We start from the raw sequence: 13678 nt of genomic DNA on the forward strand, positions 1-13678 counted from the left end.
AACAGGTACCTAAAAACACGTTTCACTGCCTTCCAGTCAGACACCGTCGGATTCGCACATCTTTGGCTTAATTTTCCTATTGCGCACGCGACATCAGGACGGCTTACTGTGGCGGTGTACATTATATGCCCCACAGCCTGTTCGTACAACTTATTGTCTACTGGTTCACTATCTACAATGTCTAGACCAGCCTCGCACTCCTTGGCTAGTGGTGTAGACACTCCAACCTCCTGAGCAATGTCAAACAGCTCCAACATTTGACTTATCTGCGTGGATTGGTCGAACACCACGGTAGTGCTGTTTGGCTTACTCAAGTGGATGGATAGGAATTGAGTATCGCTTCCTAGCATCCTCACATCTAGTTTCTCCTTAATCCTAGTTTTAAACGTGTGAATCATAGCCTCCGTACCGAATACAAGGATATCATCCACATACACAGCCACAATGAGATCCTTGGATTTATTCACATACATGCATGGATCACTCACACATGGGTTCAGATTCATATCTCTCAAGATACAACTTATATACTTAAACCACACTCTCCCCGCTTGCTTCAAACCATATAAACTCTTTTTAAGTTTACACACATACTGAGTTCTATCCTTCCCCGGAACCTTGTAGAAATCAGGTTGCTCCATATATATGTCCTCATCCAAAGGACTGTTTAGATACGCACACTCCACATCAATATGTTCGTAACACCACTCATTCTCCGCACACAGAGCAAGCAATATCCTTAGTGTCCTACGCTTTACTATTGGGCTAAAGGTTTCGGAATAGTCTACTCCAGACCTTTGCCAGAATCCTCGGGCTACAAGTCTAGCTTTATGCCTATCTGGGTCTCTTTTCTTGACTAGCACCCACCTACAATCTATCACATTTCTATCTAAAGGTCTCTCCACTATATCCCACACATCTTTGTTCGCTAGATTTTCTAACTCCTTCGCAATTGCATCTATCCACTTTTGAGCATCTGGCCCTTTCAGAGCATCGTGCACATTCACTGACTCACATGAACCTTGCTTTCTACAAGCTGTCGCAACACAGGCACAACTATTGCACGTCTTTGGTTTGTGCAATCTCGCTGATCTTCTAGGTACGATTGGTGCACTCACAACTTCTTGCTGACTATTTTCATTTGTTAGGCTATCCAGGAAGTAGTCACTGTGTCCCTCATCGTTTTCACCGTCGCTTTGAGTCTCTATATCGGTTGTATTACCTCCTCCTTGGAGTTCGAAGTCTTCAACGTCCCATATCCATTCGGTGAATCTCCTTTTGATATTCTTTGCATCCACTTTCATACGCTTATAGGGGAATACGTTTTCCTCGAACCTGACATGACAAGAAATTATTACCCTTTTGGTCTTCGGTAGGTAGATTCTATATCCCTTGGTCTGTCTGTCATAACCTACAAATATCCCTTCATCTGCCCTGCTGTCGAATTTACCTTCACCTGGGCTTTTTAGGTACCAGACCCTGCATCCGAATACCCTTAGCCTATTGATCTCCCCTTGGATGTCGCATCCCTTACCTTTCCACAGTTCTAGTGGGATCTTATCTCCGATAGCAGTGGATGGGCATAGGTTCCTGATATGGTATGCAGTGTTCACCGCCTCTCCCCACAGATAGTCAGGGAGCCCTGATTGGATTAATAGGCATCTAGACATCTCGACCAGTGTCCTATTCGCCCGTTCTGAAACTCCATTTTGCTCAGGGTTCCTCGGAACAGTCTTTCTGTGCAAGATACCTCTCTCCTTTAAATAGTTCTCAAAGTCAACCCCTGTATACTCTCCTCCGTTATCTGTCTGAAGGGCACAGATTCTCGATTGATGTAGGGCTTCTACTTCCATCTGGTATTCCTTGAAGCACCTGAATACCTCGCTCTTCCTACTGATGATCCTAACGTACATGTACCTGGAGAAATCATCTATGAACGTTACAAAATAATTACCTCCACCTAACGATCTGCACTGGGCTCTGCCACTGACATCGCTGTGTACGATTTCTAGAGGACGTTGGCACATGTGGTGGGCTGTCTTCGGGAATGGCACCCTTGTCATCTTTCCTTTTACGCAGACTCCACATAGCTCGTCTTGTCTCTTGGACTCCTCCTTCACACTTTCTATAGGAATCTTTCTCATTGCATTTCCATGCAAGTGACCCAATCTCTCGTGCCACGATGTGGTACCCTTGTATGCCCTTGCCTCAACGACCTCAATGTCTCCTTCATCCTGGCTAGCTTTCTCCTGATCATGCTCCACGGAGAGGCCTGCCATGTGCTCCTCCGCAGGTATTGTCTCCAGATAGTATACGTCGTCTCCAACCTTTGAGTTGAATACGACATCTCCGTCATCGTGTGTTCCAATGGCTTCATCCCTAGTGCACACCGTGGTGACGCCCTTTTTTGCTAGTTGTCTAACCGAAATTAGATTTACGTCTAGCTCGGGCACCCATAGAGCGTTGAATAGGGATAGCGTCCAGCCACCACAGGACTCCGCCATCTTTACGATGATTGTTCCCCTTCCCTTGACTTCCAGGTACCCCTTGCCGATTCTGATCTGTCCCGTCGCGGGCGTGAATTCTACGAATCGGTGTCTGTCCGGTGTCATGTGGTTTGAGGCGCCTGAGTCCAGGTAACTTATCATCCCCCTACTCATATGGCTGATCGAAGACAAAGCCAGAGTCGATATAAGTCCCTTAGACTTTGGCCTTTCTTCCGATCCTCTATCCCTCCTTTTCTCCTTCTGGTTCCTTTCCTCCTTGTCTCCCTTTTGGTCTCGGCATTGATACGATATGTGACCCATTTTGCCACATATGTAGCACTTCTGATCATGTGCGTCCTTTGTCTTCGGCCTGGCGCCATCTTTGTGCTGCTTGGACTTCCCTTGTTTCCGGGTCGCCATTGCGCTGCCCCTTACGGATGATCCTTCCGCCGCATCGAGTCTCCTCTCCTCGAGTAATAAATCAGATTTTACAACACTCGCGTTCAGATCTTTATCGATTCTCGTTGTTCTGAGATAGGTTGAGTAATCTGGGTGCGCCACGAGGCCGGCTAAGAGAAAACACGCCCTAACGTGGTCTTCGATTTTTATACCTACGCTGGATAATTTGTCGCATAGATCTTGTATCCTCCCGCAATACTCGGGCACGTCCATGCTAGGGGTCTTCTCCATTGTTCCTAGTTCTCGCATGCATAATACAATGTCCATTGCCGTGGATCTCCCGTGGATATTTTCTAATGCCTTCCAGCACTCCCTTGCTGTTTTCCGGGTCCTGATATCCCCAAGGTATTGGGGACGTACATGCCGGAAAATATACGCACGTGCTTTGTTGTCCATCTTTATACATTCTGGCTTCATCATTTCCGCTGGCGTAAATCCTGGCTGCACGGCATCCCAGCAGCCCAGAAAAACCAACGAAGCTTCCGTCATTGTTTTCCAGTATTCGTAATTTCCTTTCCTCAAGATTGGGTTCATCTCCCTGTCCACATCGGCCATGCTTTCTTGGTCGGATATAGTGTGCTTTCTCCTCGGATAATTTCACACAAAAAAAAATTCAAAACTCAAAAATATATATCTCTCCTGCCGCAGTTTACTGCTCTGGGCCCATAACCTGTTATATTATATAGGTTGGGGTTGATAATCAAGCTGATCCACTCGGATTGGTTATCACACCTTTTATTTTCTCTCTTGTACAAAACACCAAATCACACAGCTAACGTCTAAACTCTCCCAATGCGTCTTAGCAATTAACACGTGGTCGACTCCTAAGACAAAAGAGCGTCGTGAGGAGTCGTACCAACATAACCCTAGTAACCTTTTGGCAACTAGCGGTCATACCAACTGAGCATCTCTCAACAGTAAATTCAATCGAGGTTGTTAGTTAGAATTACGTTGCAGGCTAAGGTACATATTATATGACTGCACGTTTTTCTGGATAAAACACGCATGATGTTAGAACAATGGATGATACTCGCGAGCGTGATATGGTTTACACATGCTCATCTTGCTCGACCACCTAGCGATTTTGGTACTTTATCACATTCGAGTTGCGAAAATAATAACGAAGAGTATTATGCCTGGCAGTCGGCGCCACGTTACGTACGATATTAGATCTATCATGCGAGATATGGAATCTATTGCGCAAGCAATGGTCCCGAGTGACGTGCATGATAATATAGTTCGCGTCTTCTTGGCCAGACGTCGCTACCTTGGCTGCTGAACATGGTGTAGTCGGGTAGAAGCAAGCTCCCAACTTTGGGTGATTTAAGTCGTATAAATTTAATATTTATATTTGTTAAATGTAATGGATTTGCGAACATGTGCACGACGAGCCGAGTAAGAGTAAAATTAAAATTAAATTAAAAGTAAACAAAAATTTTAGAAATGACTTACTTCTAACGGAAGTGTATGCGACAGAGGGACATACAAATGCGAACTTAGAGACATTTATGTATCCACGCTCCTTCTGCCAACACAGTTACAAAAGTTGCGGTTTATTTATAAAGTAATTGATGATTTATGGAGTATGTGAGAGTTGTTATTATACATAGGTTGATAGCTCTTGTTGTGACGATTGGCCTTGCTTATAGATTACGACTAGCATTTTTTCTAAACTATGCTCTTTATTTAAACAAATATGGTTAAGTTTATAACAGACGAAAGAATTGCCGCGCAGGGGGGTTTGGAACGCCCAGGCCCTTTCGGTGTAGGGTGGGGTAGGTGGGAAGGCCCGTGGAAGTTAATGTTTCCACGCAAACTTCCCCTCCACTGGTCGAGGTTTGCGAAAAGTACAGGGACTGAAGGTGAATGTTGAACAGAAAATAAAAGAAAATCCGTGTCATCTCTCGATGATGGGAATGTTGAAAGAATGATGAGGGCGAAGAGAGGAGGTACCTCGTACGTGGGGGTTTGAAAGGAGTGGAAAAGAGGCGAAGATGACCGTAAGGATAGAGAAACATGCGACTCTGAAGACAAACGGATTGTCCAGACGAGTAGGAAGGAAAGAAAACGGGAGAGAGAGAGAGAGGAGTTAGAACGAGGAAAGGAGGCCACCTGCTAACGAAGACCAGAGGGAAAGGTTGCCTAGAACTCGAAACAGACCGGAGGCCCTCTTGATCAAATTCCGGGAGGGTGGGAAATCTCTCCAGACATATAAGGAGCATATGTTAGGGAGGCTCTGTGTGAAAGCATAGGCGTCAGACGTAAGAGGTGCGGGGATATCCTCGTGGAACTGAAAGCGGGAATGAAAGGAGGTAATAGTGGACAAGGTCCTTGTTTCCCCCCTCCAGGTAATGGCAGAGATTAGGGACATCGACCCACTGGAAGGTACGGAGAACCTTAAACAGAGCATCGTTAGAAGGCTGATGATCGAAGATGCCAGCGAGGTCGAGGATAAATCGTTAAGGGCCTCATTATAGCCACAATGCGGGTCCTCCGTAAGGTAGTTAGATGCTATAGGTTCCAGGAGATTGGGCACATGTCAGAAGTGCACGATCTGCCCTGGCAAGGAACGTTGTCGTACATGCAGCGCAATGGATCATTCGATGGTAAACTGCAGTAACGCTCCTAGGTGTACGTTGTGTAGTTAGGGGTTAGGTCTATACACGTTATAGGGTCGTCAGCTTGCCCCACGTATAGGAGACTGATTAAAAAAGGGACAGTCACAAGACAGGCACCCTGAATGTTCTGCAAATCAAGCTCAATAAGAGTAAGCCTGCGCAGGACCTGATGCAGAAGTTTGCCTGGACGCGCCGGGTCGACGTTGTATTCATCTCAGAACCTAATCGACAGTTCCCCTTCTGGTATATTGATACGAAGGGGGATACCGTCCATCCGGGCAACGAGATTTAATGCTTCTACTCCAGCGAAGATACGTTGACTGAAGAGGAGGTATATGTCGGGATCAAGAAAGGGGAAGCGTACCGCGTGAGTGGCTACTGCTCGCCCAACGTCAGCCTGAACATCTTTGTCGAGTACACGAAGAGACCCGACATATCTATTGGGGCAGCCGTGAGGAGATGCAAGGAAGTTATCATCTCAGGAGACTTCAATACAAAATCTAACGCATTGGGTGTCACCAAGACTGACAGAAAGAAAAGGATGTCTTTAGTGGTTCTGGATAGGAACCACCTTGTTCCTATTAGGGTATTAGGAGGAGTTTCGTAAAAATTACGAGCGTTACTGGTAGACTCTTTAAGAAGTATAAAGACTTTGTAGTCCTTGGAGACTATAGCGTCTCGGATCACAGTTACGTGCTATTCGACGCAGGATATAATGCTGGAGATGTATTTTAAGAACTTTGACGACAAGAAGGTTAAGTTATTGGGAGCTCGGAAAGACGTGACGGAATATCAGGAGGATTCCCTGCAGAAAACTGCGTCAACGGGAGTCGTAAATTCCCGTTACGACTGTAATAATCGACACCACGAATAGTTCGATCCCCTTATTTCTGTTAGGATAATGTAGGTGCTTGTTGTAGTATAACACTGCGATTAACAGGGTTATAAAAATGTATATTTCCAACACTTATTACCCCAATGAGTTACACCGTTACGTATGATATAAGGGGCGTAGACGAGAGTCACAGATGAAGGCCCTTGTGTTGTAATAGAAGTAGCGACTGAACAGACCAGACTTCGACTCAACCGAATGACTAGACTTTGACTTTGACTGTTCGCTGCTTATGAGAACCAGTAGAGTTGACCGTCCTGATGGCGTAGAAGCAGTAGAAGAAGTAGGAGCAGTCAGAGCAGTCGGAACAGTAGGAACCGTAGGAGCCGTAGGAAATGTCGGAACTGTATGACCTGTGAGAGCCGGATGAACTCTGAAGTTCGTTCTGATGTGATTACGGAGGAAAGCTCAGTATGGGTGTGCCCTTTGAACGAAGAACGCGGATTCGTTGCTCATATTTTTAGTTAGGAAACTGAGGGCAATGATCCGCGATGCCGATTGGTTATGACCAATGTTGGGATTGAAGATAGGAGGAAGAAGCCTCTTACCAACGTGGTTCATAGGCGACATTGTTTATGGGAAAAACCAGCTTTTCCGTTAGACTACTATTTGGTTTTTCCCATTAGGTGACTACCTGCTTTCTCCGTAATTTGTAAGAATGTACAATAGACCTAAGGTCTGTTTTATGTACCAGCTATAAACCGAAAATACTTGCAGGATTAAAAAGTCTTTCCGAGAAAACAGATTGACTTAAACCGTATGTGCGAACAATGACTTTAGAGATTAAAGTTTATGGTGGGTCCTTGGGCTTATTGAGGGTTTCTCTAACGGTATTTGGACCTTGACGGTCAGACAATGAAAGACGTCGCGCGGACCTTTTCACGAAATGTAACTAAGAGAATCCTGATTCAATCGCAAATTTTTATTTCTATTAATACTTAGCCAAGAAAGCTTTTGAGAAAATTAAATAAACAAAAAAAAAATAAACCTGCACCGTGACAATGTACATTGTCACATTGCCGTGACCAGGATTCGAACCTGGGTTACTACGGCCACAACGTAGTGTCCTAACCATTAGACGATCACGGCTATTGGAGTATTACGTGTAAACTTTCTGAGTGGTCGATGATAACTACCAACAATGACCAAGTTGGCACATCAACCCTGAAGATCTTAGTACACTGTGACAATTGTGGTTATTCCACTCATCTATAATTCAAACTGGCTGTAATTCAAATCATATGCATATATATACATATATGTCGGAGATGAAAGAATACCGGAACCTTCCCTTTGGAACTTTGGGAAGACCCCTAGTATTGTAATTTAGATTTCACCATAGCCGTATTAAGAAACTGTTGTCATTCGATCCGACTGTATTTATTTGAGATTTATGATAGTGAGCTCGGGCTCGAGGCGACAATCAGTCGCCGAACGTAGCCGCGGTCAAAGGGATGAACGTTTTGTCTAACAAAGGCATGAAGTAATTCTATAGCTCTCCTTAAAAGAAATACTTGGGACAGGGCACGACGGTAAACGTTTCAATGGTTTCTGCCCCGTGGCTCGCCACACGCAGACTTTGTCCTTCGGGTAAGATGATTGCCAGATGCCAACGCATCTTCACAGTATATGTTTAGCTGGGCGAGGACCCGCTACGAATATTAAGTTTCAATTATACAATGTCTTTCAAATAGACAAATAGCCTGTGCCCCAGCTACGGGAAGATAAGAGAAATCTATCCCTCCACGAACGACGCTTCCCGCTAGCAACTTTTCCCAAGGACAGCTAATATCTTTCTCTAACAACCAACATGGAAATTGACCAATTAACAGCAACGTCAATTTCCCTCACCCTTCGAACGAAGACTTTTCTCCGCGAATCCGATGATCTCGTGCCCTTAGGCACACCCATCATAGTTTTCTTCGACAGCGTCACCGCGACGGAGAGTCACTCTCTCTAGTGCGATCTCATCGGAAATCGACCTGTCTTTCGTATACGTAATAATTGCCCCTTTCTCTAACGTACAGTGTAACATAGACGCTAACGAAGGGTAAAGTTCGTCATCCCGTTGACCGCGGATTCGTTATTGAGCCTAGGATCATTGTCATTAGCTTCTCGAGTATCTAATTATCGCGATTAGTTGTCCAATTCCATCATAGTCATATTTGCACTAGTAAATATCTCCTTTATTGCATAATGATCACGTCTAGCGCCAATAGGGATTCGTTTCACGCCCTCAACCCTAACTCAAATCTTAACGCCAACCCGACATATATATATATATATATATATATATATATATAGGGATAGGGATTCGTTTCACGCCCTCAACCCTAACTCAAATCTTAACGCCAACCCGACATATATATATATATATATATATATATATTATATATATATATATATATAATATATATATATATATATATATATATATATATTATATATTAGAGTTAGGGTTAAGGGCGTGAAACGAATCCCTATTGACACTAGACGTGATCATTATGCAATAGAGGAGATATTTACTAGTGCAAATATGACTATGATGGAATTGGACAAGTAATCGCGATAATTAGATACTCGAGAAGCTAATGACAATGATCCTAGGCTCACTAACGAATCCGCGGTCAAGGGGATGACGAACTCTACTTTTCTTCAGCGTCTAAGTTGTACTCAATGTTAATGCACGAGGCAATCACTACGTATCTGAGAGTTACTTGAATCGTCTTTGAGATCGTACCGGAGAGTGGTTCTCCATCACGGTAACGCTGTCGAGGAAAACTATGATGGGTGTGCCCAAGGGCACGAAATCATCGGATTCGTGGAGAAAAGCCTTCATTCGGAAAGTGAGGGAAATTGGCGTTACTGTTAATTGGTCAATTTCCATGTTGGTGGTTAGGGAAGGGTGATAGCCGCCCTTAAGAGAAAGTTCGAGAAGAGGAAGCGTCGTTGGTGAGAAAAATAGATTTCTCCTATTTTCTCGTAGTTGGAACGAGGACTGTTTGTCGGTTTGAAGGACTTTAGTTAAACAGACCTTAAGATTTATAGCGGGTCCCCGGGCTAGCTGAACATGTACTGTGGAGACGCGTCGACATCTGGTAATCATCTTACGCAAAGAATAGAGTCTGCGTGTGGCGAGCCACGGGACAGAAATCGTTGAAATGCTTACCGTCGTGCCCCGTTCTAAGTATTTCTTTTAAGGAGAGCTATAGAATTTCTTCATGCCTTTGTTAGACAAAACGTTCATCCCTTGACCGCGACTACGTTCGGCGACCGGTTGTCGCCTCGAGCCCGAGCTCACTATCATAAATCTCAAATAAGTACAGTCGAATCGAATGACAACAGTTTCTTAATTCGGCTATGGTGAAATCTAAATTACAATACTAGGGGTCTTCCCAAAGTTCCGAAGGGAAGGTTCCAGTATTCTTTCATCTCCGACATATATGTACATTTATGATTTATGAATTCTGGAGACGCGATAAGATTATTATGAAAGGAACGTAATATCGTTTTCGCGATAGGACTAACATTTATTGTCGTCAAATATTTATGCGATCCCTTACTATCCGAACTTATTAACACATTTTTCATTACCCGGTATCATAATGCAATGTTTGCAATTATTAATTTTGTATTAGACCTTGTACACAGTATTTTATAATTATAAATTCAAATTACAAATCTCTTACATATTTCTTTAAATTATTAAATTGGCAATTAAGTGATTGCGGGTGTTTTCATTAGGTGGTAATGACAAAATCCGCAATCACTTAGTTGCCAACCCAATATACTATTACTTGTATGAACAAACTAAAGAATTGTAGATAAATTGATAGAACATAATTTGGTTTCGTAATGTAAGCTTAGATCGTGAAAGGTGAAAAAAAGTGTAACGACTGACTTTCTGTGAAGATGATACTGCAGAGGAAAACCATGATGGGGTGTGTCTAAGAATGCGAGATCACCGAATTCATCGAGGAAAGCCTTCGTTCGGAAAGTGAACTGGATGTTGCTGCTAATTGGTCAATTTCCATGTTGGTGGTTGAAGAAGGATGCCAGCCGCCCTTGAGAGAAAGTTACTAGCGCGAAGCGTCGTTCGTGAAAAAAGCAGATTTCCCGTATCTTCCCGTAGTAGGTGATAAATTTAGGGACTGATAGGACAATGACTATTTGTCCGTTTGAAGAACCTCAGCTAATTAAATCCTAAGATTTATAGCGGGTGCTTAGGCTATCTGGAAATAAACTGTGAAAAAGTATCGACATCTGGCAATCATCTTATTCGAGGGATAGGGTCTGTATGTGGCGAACCACGAGACAGAAACCGTTGGAATGTTTATTGTCGAGTGTCACTACAACTATATCTTTTAAGGAGAGCTACGCAATTACTCCGTACCTCAATCAAGGATTGATCATAAGGAGAGGAAAATTTCCGTCAGTCAAAATTTCACATCGTCTTTATGTGTGGTATATACCGACTGTCACAGCAAACGTTACATTGTGCTTCAAAATATATTCTACGTTTAACAAAGAGTTACCATTATCATTAATATATCGGGTGTCCAATCACCACTGTGATTTGTCAAGCTCTGTAAAAACCATATTTACCAGCAAATATAACCTCTGTTGTACAACAACGATGGCTAGTCCTAATGAAGATTCGTTACACGCCCTTGAACCTAACGATAACCCGACATATATATTATATAGTTATATAGATATTGGATTAATAGAAATGAATAATAGATAGGGCTCAAACTAATAGAATGATTAAATTGAGATTTGTAAATAAATAAATAAATTGTAGAAATATATAAGGAATTAAAAGAGGAAAGAGTAGCGATACACAAATCATCAAAATATTTGCTGTAGTCTATTCACATTAAAGATTTAGTTGAGCAATAGGTATCATTGCTAGTAATATTAAAACAAGAATTAAAATTTACTTTAACAAGGTGAAGGTTTCAAGATGGCTATTGTCTATATTTGTAATAATCCGGTAAATACTATGACGATGGAGAGACTCATAAATGGAGCGGTCAAATACCTATAGCGGCGCAGAAGTTAAAGGACGACGCGAATCGAGAGCGGCTCATGTTGTTGTTTTGCCTCGGGGCATTGACACAGCCTTGACGCATGAAAAGTAATGACAAATAAACTCCGGATAAAACAATGTCATCGCTACATGCACCCGTCGAATGAAGATGAATTTGAATATTCCGATTCTCCCTTGACCAGTATAAATAAATTGACGCAACCGAAAAGAGGACAGCATCTAAGAGTATCTACAGTATTTCGGAATATCACGAGTATCTACCGAGTTACGCGACGAACATTTAACGAGTATTTATCCGCGGTTTGATTTTGCGATTTATACTTTGTACTAACGACTCAACGTATACAGGCTGTATATTAATGTATTATTTTAAATATATTCGACGGTTTCAACAACGAGCAATCTCGTCATTATGCCTCACGTACCAACCATCCTCTACGTATAAACCTCTACGTAACGATATATTAAAAAGGTGTTACAGGGGTTTTGAGGATTAGATAAAGCAAATAATAGTAAGGTACCACATGCAACTTAAAGCTTGGAGTCATGTTAAACATAAATTATAGTCACTAACAGCAGCCAACTATTCCATATATAAACATATAATGTAATATATTAAAAGAGGAAAATACAAAATGTGGTAGTATACACATCACAGATACTTTAATACAGCACCAAAAATTAAATCGTTGTATTAACATATGATAAATAAGAGTAAATATCTAGCTGCTAAAGATATATTAGTAGGAAATATTCATAAAGATAGCGATAAGTAGAATATGGATATAATAATGGGCATCGAATGTAAGAATAACAAGTTATAATGGTATGCGTTATGAAGGTGACACTGTATATTGATTATAAATCCAATAAGCATAGTGTCCAACAGACATTGTAATTGAACAATAGAAAATTTGTATATGGTGTATGACTCAATGTAACTACATGAACTAATTGAGATTAAAAACCAAACGTAACATGTTTTAATTGAATTATTGTAATAACAGTGATATGGGTATGGCTGGAACTAGTTGAATATGAATTGATTCGAGTAATTAAATAGTTCAGCATAGTTCAGACACAACCTTCCAAAAGAAAGGTGGTGTCCCCCGGGGAAGGAAAGAAGGTCGCAGCGATAGCCAAGAGGCCTAGGAAGGGGGAACCGACTTACGAGGAGATGTGCGGTCGGTCAAATGCCAATGAAGACTCGGACAGAGAGAGGAGTGAAGGTTGGAGTGAAGAGGAGTGAAATGATGGAGTACAGTCGACAGAAGAAGGAGGGGAAAGAGGGGGCCCCAGCGGCCGTGATCCTCCGGTGTTTGTGTTACCGAAAGGGGGAGAGAGTAGGTGGTATAGGGTCATCAATTGCGCGGAAGTGGAAAGGGGCAATCCTGATTAAAGTGATTAAAGTCGGGCTTGGATTGAGACGTACAGGAGGATAGTGGCGGCTAGAAATACGATCGACGGGGCGACCGAGATGAGGAAGACTAGGGCTCATATACTCATAGAGTTCGATAGGAAGATCGTAGTGAGCGAGGTGGCTGAGAAGCTCAGGGCCGCCTTAAGCGACGCGACGGAGGTATCTGCACTCGTAAACAGGAGTACGGTGCAGATTAAGGATATAGATCCCCTTACCACCAAGGAGGAGCTGGTGGAGGACCTGAAAAGGGAGTGGGAGATAATAAGTGGAGAAAGCGTCGAGGTGAGGACACTGAGGATGGCGCCATGGGGAACGCAGGTGGCGCTGGTGGTGCTACCCGCGAGCGCGGTCCCTAGGGAAGATGTGGCGAGAAGGTTCAGAACCGGCCTGACCATAACGTCGGCTAGGTCTCTACTGGATTTACAAAGATGCTATAAATCCCATATGTCAGGGCATACGGCTGCGAGGTGTACAGTGGTGTGTCCGGGTAGGAAGCTGTGCAGGAGATGCAGAAGTAGCGAGCACGTTATGAAAGAATGCACGAAAGAGCCTAAATGTGCGATGTGCTCAAAACAGGATGGAGTGAACGCTAAGCACGTTACGGTCTCGCTGGCCTGTCCGATGGTCAGGACGGAGGATAGGCGAAGAAGAAGATAAGAAAATAAGATAAAGGACCTGCAGATTAACTTAACTAGATCGGACGATTTTCTTCTAGTAACAAGCGCGGATTATAACGCGCGCTGCGGCTGC

The 13678-nt window shown here is 43.1% G+C and overlaps 1 long non-coding RNA gene and 1 other non-coding gene across 2 annotated transcripts in view; one reads left to right on the plus strand and one right to left on the minus strand.

The window, feature by feature from the left end:
* Nucleotides 1–7472: 7472 nt before the first annotated feature.
* Nucleotides 7473–7544, minus strand: Trnah-gug (transfer RNA histidin (anticodon GUG)). The gene has a single exon. It is a non-coding gene; the product is annotated as a tRNA-His (tRNA).
* Nucleotides 7545–8907: 1363 nt separating this feature from the next.
* The window catches only part of LOC126926697 (uncharacterized), a 154975-nt gene continuing 150204 nt past the window's right edge, over nucleotides 8908–13678 (plus strand). Inside the window, exon 1 of the long non-coding RNA XR_007714786.1 lies at nucleotides 8908–9900. This is a non-coding gene — a long non-coding RNA (uncharacterized LOC126926697). The remainder of the gene's footprint in view (nucleotides 9901–13678) is intronic.

This window comes from Bombus affinis, chromosome 18 (genome assembly GCF_024516045.1).
Source record: "Bombus affinis isolate iyBomAffi1 chromosome 18, iyBomAffi1.2, whole genome shotgun sequence".
NCBI classification, from domain to species: Eukaryota; Metazoa; Arthropoda; class Insecta; order Hymenoptera; family Apidae; genus Bombus; species Bombus affinis.